This window comes from Penaeus monodon, chromosome 8 (genome assembly GCF_015228065.2).
Source record: "Penaeus monodon isolate SGIC_2016 chromosome 8, NSTDA_Pmon_1, whole genome shotgun sequence".
In the NCBI taxonomy this organism is placed as follows: domain Eukaryota; kingdom Metazoa; phylum Arthropoda; class Malacostraca; order Decapoda; family Penaeidae; genus Penaeus; species Penaeus monodon.
In genome coordinates this window covers 34,319,004-34,327,478 of record NC_051393.1, presented here as the reverse complement: position 1 = coordinate 34,327,478, position 8,475 = coordinate 34,319,004, and positions in this window count along the sequence as shown.

The window sequence follows — 8,475 nt, the reverse complement described above, 5'->3', positions numbered from 1 at the left end:
GTGATGAGGAAGGTTGTAGGACCGCGAGGGGCTCTGCAGGACCGGTGGATCGGCCCATGCCGCATCACTAAGAAATTGGGACCCGTCGCTTTCGACGTATTGGAGCTCCAGGGCCACCGACGGAAGGCTCGAGTACATGCAAGCCAACTGAAGCTTTTTGTTCCTCCATCAGAACTATACTTTGCCGAGGAAGTGGAATAACGAGGAAGTACATTAGCAGCTAAGGTGATATTACGTCTATGATGTGAGCAAGGTGTGAATGAGAGTGAATGTGGCAATGGATCCAGGTCGCAGGTGGGTTTTCTTTTTGGGATCTTTTTTTAAATTTTTAATTTTTATGTTCATTTATATTGTTACCCCGAACTTGATTAATTTTACGTTAATATTTAGTAACTTTTACTTTTGTTTGATTTTTATGTTCTGATTTACGTTTGTTTTAGTGTCGATCTAATTTATTTTATAGCCTGTGTTCGCACGTAGTAAGTTGTCATGTTTATAGCATATCTAAGTTCTTAAATTTTATGTTACAATCTGTAAAAGGGTTTCTCCAGGGTATTTCGTAGCCTAGGATTAATCTCGGGGAACTAGGGTTACCCAGGTTAATGCATGATGACCGAATCTAATCTCGTTATCTTTCACAGATGTGTATGCCTATCTTGTCTTTGTGTTGCAGCCTGTATCAGAATCGTCACCTGCGGACAGACGACTTTCCATGCTGGGGAAGGAGCTGTAGTGTCCCCGTGAGGGCCAGCGATTTCTAGTTAGACCCCCCATGGCGTCGTTTTCGCTGTGAGAATGGGCGCCACCTATCGAGATAATTTTCCCAAGACATTTTAAACCATTGTTTCAACAGTATATAGTAAAATATCTATACTTTTAATATGGCCAAAGAATCTCCATGTGTATGTGTATAGCAAAACTAATAACAATAAGAAATGAATATTATGTCTTCAATATGATTGAAGACCCACGAATTCCCGCCTCTCGGCCAGTTGATTGTGGCGAGAGGAACTGAGAGGACCTATTTTGTACCGCTCTGCGAGATAAGTATTCGGGGATTCGTGTATTTTCATGGTTAGCCCTTTTAACCGGGGATTACTCCGGAAAGGCCAAGGGATTGTGTAGCTTCCTATAAAATAAAGGAAGATCTATTATTTTATTTATATTTGACTCACCTACAACTCCAGTTCCTCGGCTCTGAGTTAAACCCCCCTCTATGCTCTAACGAAATATTTTACTCCCCTTTCCCCCCCAATCCCTTGCCCGTTGTTTTCGTGGGGGGGCTTAGGAGGCGGAGACTGGGACCCAATGATGGGGAACTCCCCAACCTTGGGACTCAGCCCTCGACTCAACTAATTTTGCATGGTCTTTATTTTCCTTCCCACCTTTCGTTTCTGTCCCTTCACCAAACCCTTCTGCTATCCACCTCCTAAGGTATGAGAGCCGTGCTGAAGGAGGACTGTGCCAGTCCTGAACGGCCTGAGGGAGCCATGGGCACGGTATCCCTGATTTAGTTATCTAGCCCTTACCCCTCAAGGGGACCCTGAGGGGTGGACTGTTTTTTATCCCAACATAATCCAGGCTTACCATGGCCAGTAATGAAAACTTATCCCCACTATTAGGGGCAATGAGGCTTGCCCCTTTATCAAATAGCCCTAACGATGAAAACCCACCCGATTCCCTGACCCCAGGCTCTCCTTTGACCAGGCTCCGAACACTGCAATAACTACCCCCTCATCAATACCTACTAGTACAGTAGCCAACAATCAACCCTTAAGGAACATTTCCACTCTCCCAGCAAGCTCAACTTCATCACCTCTACCCCCACAACCTCCAACATCAACCACCCCATCCTCCCTTATTAATACTTACAGCCTTATGCCCACCCCCCCATAACACTACCTCCCTCAACACTACTCCATCTTCGTCACGCCTCGCCCTTCTACTACCCCTATCTCTACAACAATTTTGAATACCCTCTTCAGCGCAGCAAATGGGACCGATTTTCGTGATCCCTCCCACAGCTCCCTACTCTGACAACACCCTTCTCTTCCAACAATGTCTCCAAAACAAGTAGGTAAAGTCTCTTTCCGTAGCCGACCCGACCGCTCCCGTCTTGTCACAGTAACATCCGAAAAACCAAGCTATAGCATTAACAAAACTAACAGACCTATATGGTAACCCCATCCTGCAGAACCCCATCCACCCTAAATACTTGCACCGAACAGTTTCAATCTCCCCAGAAAATTGCCCAATCTATGATAAAGATTGGTCAGATTGTGGAGTCTCACAGACTATGATGCAACATCAGTGCAATGCTACTCCATTCCCCCAGAGGTCATAGAAAGAAACCTACTAACAAAAGCCAAAATTACCTTCCGTAGACATGACCTTCCCTTTAACGTCTACATAGGAGGAGAATCCCTCCCTGTTCGTCCATACCAACCTCCTCCACGTCAGTGCCAAAACTGTTGGCGTCTAGACACCCAGCCAAACATTGCCGTTCCACAGCCAGATGCCCACTATGTGCCCAACCTGGCCATACCCGATCTAACGGGCCCTGCACAATCACGCACATATGCCAACTGTGGCGGCCCCCATAATGTATTTATAGGGGCTGTCCCACCTACAAATTTGAGTCTGAGGTAGCAACTCTCAGATTCAAACTTGGACTCACACTACGTGAAGCCAGCCAAGAAGCACGTCGACGTGGTTTCTCTCTTACTCCTTATTCCAGTAATACTGCTCACTCTACCAATTCTCCTAAACCCACCCCCCTACATCTAACCCCCCTCTTCTACCTCCTACTTCCCCAGTCAAACTCTTTTGCCATCCTAAATCCAGACACTCCAATCTCTACTACAGATATTTCATTCACCACTACAACCCCAACACCTTCCCCTCTCCCTCCTCGCACAACCTGTAACAGACAGAACAAACGTTCCACCCCTCTTCCCCTACCACACAATCACCTCCACTTTCCTTTGCTCCTATGCTTGAGACACCAGTCCTCTCTTCCCCCCCTCACAAGAAATCCTTTATCCCCCAAAACTCCCCAACCAACTCCTCAGAAGAAACCATTGAAAATATTCAAGATTACCTAATGAAAACTGACACTCAACCTCCAAATACAACTGCTCCTTCCACACACCAAGTAACTGCTGATATCCATCCTCCTCCTAACGATATCCCCCTACACCCAATCCTCCTACCCCCTCCCAACACAGCCCATCCCCCCCGACCCCAACCCCAACACGCCCACATTAACCCTCCCACCATCCCCTCTATCCCTTCCACTCCCTCCTGGATACACACGTGAATCCCTTATGTCACAAGTATTCCCTTCCTCAGACCCTCCATCTCCTAATACCCCTCCTAGTAGAACACCAACTCCCACACCTCTCCCATCTCAGACCTCTCAATCCTTTTCCCACCCTCTAGCTGCTTCCCCCTCAAAATCTCCAACGCGTACTACAATCTATATCAGTAAAGTATAACTATCCTTCATTGAATATTTGGGGTTTTTCCGCTCCACAGACCTGACCTTCGTCATATCCTTTCCTCTTATAATCCATCTATTGTATGCCTTCAAGAGACCTTTCTTACACATCCTCCAATACCAATCCCCAATTATCATTTTGTCTCTTCCCCACATTCCCTTTATGTCTCATCCATACTTATCAATCAGAAAACACCTTATGTCACACACCCCTTTCAAACCAATGTCCCTTGCACTGTTATCCGTATCTTCCTTCATCGTTGGATCACAGTGATATCAGTCTACCTCTCCCCTTCCCACCCATTGACTTTGTTGCTTTGAAAATCTAATTTCCCAACTTCAACACCTTTCCTCATAGTTGGTGACTTTACTGCCGCCACACTCTAGGGGGTGATTCTATCACAAACTCCCGAGGCCGATCTCTAGAGCGCTTCCTCTCCACAGCTGACCTTACTATTCTAAATTCAGATCGCCCCACACACTTTGATACACGCACGCAATCTTTTTCATGCATTGACCTCTCTCTATGCTCCCCTTCTCTTCTTTTAGATTTCCACTGGTCAGTCTTAGACCACTTTCCCTATAGTGACCACTTTCCCGTTCTCCTTTCTCCTACTTCATACGTACCACTCCCTAACTCCCCACGCTGGTGCTTTGATAGAGCCGACTGTCATACTTTCACTTCACTCTCTGCTATTCATACTCTTCCATCCTCCCTCACCTCCATTTCAGAAATGATACAGTATTTCACAAATACAGTCTTAAGAGCTGCCATACAAACTATCCCTCGAACCTCAAGACCATATACCTCCAAATGTGTTCCATGGTGGAATTCTGATTGCACTAAAGCACTTCGCTTAAACGTGCAGCCTGGAACAGTTACCGCTACAAGAGAGGTACTCCAAATCAACTATCAGCCCTTATCTCCTTTAAAAGAGCATCTGCCTATCTCCGTCGTACAATCCGGAATAGTAAACAAATAGCTGGCAAATTATGTTTCATCAATTACATCCTCTACATCTATCTCAAATGTTGGCACCGAATTTAAAACTATCAGGCAAACCCCCCCCCCATCCTGCCCCTGTCCTCCATATTTGAAATATCCTCATTTCTGATCCTCTCCAAGTCGCTAATAAACTGGGTGATTATTTCAGCCAGGTCAGTAGTTGTTCTCACCTTTCTCCACACTTCTCTTCTATAAGACCACCAGAGAACGTACCCCCATTACCTTCACCCCATCCTCGATGAGTCCTATAATGCCCCATTTTCTTCCTCTGAACTCATTACTGCCCTACAATCGTGTCGTAACACTCATGAAGGCCCTGACGGTATTCACTACCGTATGCTCCGGCAACTCCCATCTTTCCTCCTTATCCTTCCTATTAAAAATTTGCAACCACATATGGACATCAGGAATTTCCCTTCTAATTGGCGAGAAGCTCTCATCCTTCCCTTCCTGAAACCCAATAAATCGGGTACCCTTCCTCAAGACTATCGCCCCATCGCACTAACTAGCTGCTTGTGCAAACTATTAGAGCGAATGGTGAACTTCCGCTTAATGTGGTATCTTGAATCTCACAATCTTCTCTCTCCTTCCAATCGGTTTTCGCCGTGCCAGAAGCACAGCTGACCCCCTTGCTCATTTTGAGACATATATTACATCTGCATTTGCAAGCCATGAATCCGTACTAGCTATTTTTTTTTATCTAGAAAAAGCATATGATACGATATGGCGGTACCATATTCTCCAACAATTTTCCTCTCTAGGCATACGTGGAAACATGGGTGTCTTCATAAAGTCCTTCCTCTCCAGGTCAAAATCGCCTCTGCCACATCATCTTTCTTTCCCCAAATCGAAGTGTCCCACAAGGCAGGTGCTCAGTACCCCTTTATTCCTTCTTGCTGTTAATGATATTGTCTCAGTTTTACCACCAGGAGCCCGGTCATCACTATATGTTGATGATTTAATCATCTATGCCTCGACACATCCATACCAAATCTCTACCCAAATTTTTTCAATCTTTAATCTCATCAGTATCTTCCTGGGCCCCAAACCATGGCTTCCGCTTTTCTACCTCTAAATCTTTCTCCATTCTTTTCTCTCGTTCACGTGTAGGTCCCTACCCCCACTCTTCTTATATGGCACTCCACTCCAATGCCGTTCCTCTGGCAAATTCCTAGGTGTCATTTTTGACTCCAAACTGTCCTGGCGAGACCATATTCTACACATTAAAGAAAAAGCTCTCCGCCGTCTTCGAATCTTAAAAACTCTATCCCATATATCATGGGGCTCAGATCGCAAAACTCTCCTTCATCTTCATGTTGCTTTGATCCTCTCCACTCTTGATTATGGATGCCATATCTACTCCTCTGCCTCAACTTTCTCTCCTTGCCCATCTTGATACAATCCATCACTGTGGTCTTCGCTTAGCACTAGGCGCCTTTCGCTCCTCCCCAGTTGAAGCCTGTACACTGAATCAGGCATACCATCTCTATCTCGACGTCTTGCCCTTCTCTCTCTCCGATGCTATGTTCGATTCCACCAATTTTCTGTCACTAAACTAACTACCCCACAACCCCTTCTTCTTACCTTAGCTTCATCTCCACGATTACCTACTCCTTTCTCCACTCGCATGGATACCCTCCTCTCCATTCCCCTTTCCCCCATCTCCAACTTCTCCCGTTCTCTGTCCATTCCGTCCCTCCATGGCTTATACCTCACCCCCATATTTGCTCTTCTGTTTTCCCCGACCCACCAAAATCAAATATCCCTCCTACTGTCCTTCTCACACATTTCCTTGACCATGTCCCCCACTCATTCCTCTAGTATTCACGTATATACTGATGGGTCCAAATCCACCTCCGGTGCTGGTTTTGCAGTAATCTTCCCAACTCGTACTTCAAATACTCCCTTCCTCCTGAATCCAGTGTCCTTACTACAGAACTGTATGCACTCCTTTTTGCTCTAAACACATATACTCACTCTCCTCTTCCTCTTTTACAATTTTTACTGACTCCCGTAACTCATTAACTCTCATAAAGTCAATACACACCACCAACCCCCTTGTTTGTAAGATCCAGAACTGGTTGTTCTACCTGTCTACACGCCATAAAACAATCAAATTTTGCTGGGTGCCCAGCCATGTTGGAATCCCCGGCAATGAACAGGCAGATACACTAGCACGCCACGCCTCTATGTCCACATCATACCAACCACGCTTCTCACGTATCCAGCCACGGATTATTACCCACACTTTAAGACCTTCTTGTATAATCGATGGCAATCTTTTTGGTCAAGCCTCCCCACTAATAAATTACATTCTGTAAAACTATCAATCTCCTCCTGGTCAACTCCATTTCATCGGAACAGACGTTGGGAGACCGCTCTCGCCCGATTACGCATTGGCCACACCCGTCTAACACACTCCTATCTGATCTCACAATCTGATCCACCCTTATGTTCCTTATGTAATGTTCCCCTTTCATTCCCACACATCCTATTGTCGTGCCCACGTTTTGAAACAACCCGTACCTCTGCTTTCCCCCACCTATCCTCCCTTCACCGACCTCCCAACCTATCAGACATCCTTACAGAATCCCACACTTTCTGCTTCAACAACCTATTCTCTTTCCTCATAGCATACATATCCTTCATCTAATCTAACTCCTTACCACACCCGACCCTAACCCTTTCACTCACCAATTCCTTTGCCCAGCTTAGACAACTAATCACTAACTCAACCACCCTCCCCTAACATTAACTATAGTAGTAATGCCAATAATGATGATATAGATAATAATAACGATAAAGACAGTAATGATGTTATAGATAATAGCACTGATAATATGAAAGATAGGAATAATGAAAATAATGATAATAATCATAATAATAGTGATAATAGAAATAATAGAAATACCAATAACTATGAAAACAACAATAATTTTAATATATTAATAGTAAATTTCATTCTTTTTATTTTTAATGTTGTTATTATTATTATTGATAATGTTATTCTTATCGTTACTATTATTATCATTATTACTTTTATCATTATTATTACTATTATTACTATTATTATTATTATTATTATTATCATTATTATCATAATAATATTAATAATGATAATGATACTAATACTAATGCAAATAATAATGATAATAATTAATAATAATAATAATGATGATAATGATACTAATAATAATAATAATAATATAATAATAAATATAATAATAATAATAATAAAAAATAAAAAATGATAATAATAATGATAAAAATGATAATATAACAAAAATAATAGAAAATGTTTAATGAAAAAACTAATAAAAACAATGATAGAGATAATAATGTGATACTAATGATGAGAATAAATAACAATAGTGATCAAATAGCAGTAATCATAATAATAGAAATAGTGATACTAATGATAATAATAAATAAATACAATAATTATATAAATTATAATGATGAAGATACAATAATTATAATAACAATGATTATGTTAATAATGTTAATACTAAAGTTTTAACAATAATAATGATAATGATAAGGATAAAAGTAATAAACAGGATAACAATATTAGTAGTGGTAATAATAACAACAATGATAATAGTAACAATACTACTTACTAATAATGATAATATAAGAGTTATACTAATAACAATAATAATGATAATAATAATAATAGTAACAATAATTTTAATAGTGATATTGATAATACTAATAATACTAATTTTGATAATAATGATAAAAAGTATAAGAATAAGAATAATGATAATAAGAATAAGAATGAGAAAAAATAGTAATAAAGATAATTATGATAATGATAATAACAGTGATAGCAATAATCTTATCAATAATAATAATGGTAATGATAATAATGATAACAAATAATGGTAATAATAATTATTATTACAGTTTTGATGATATAGATAATAAAAGCAATAATGATAGTAATGATGATATAGTAGTTGTAATA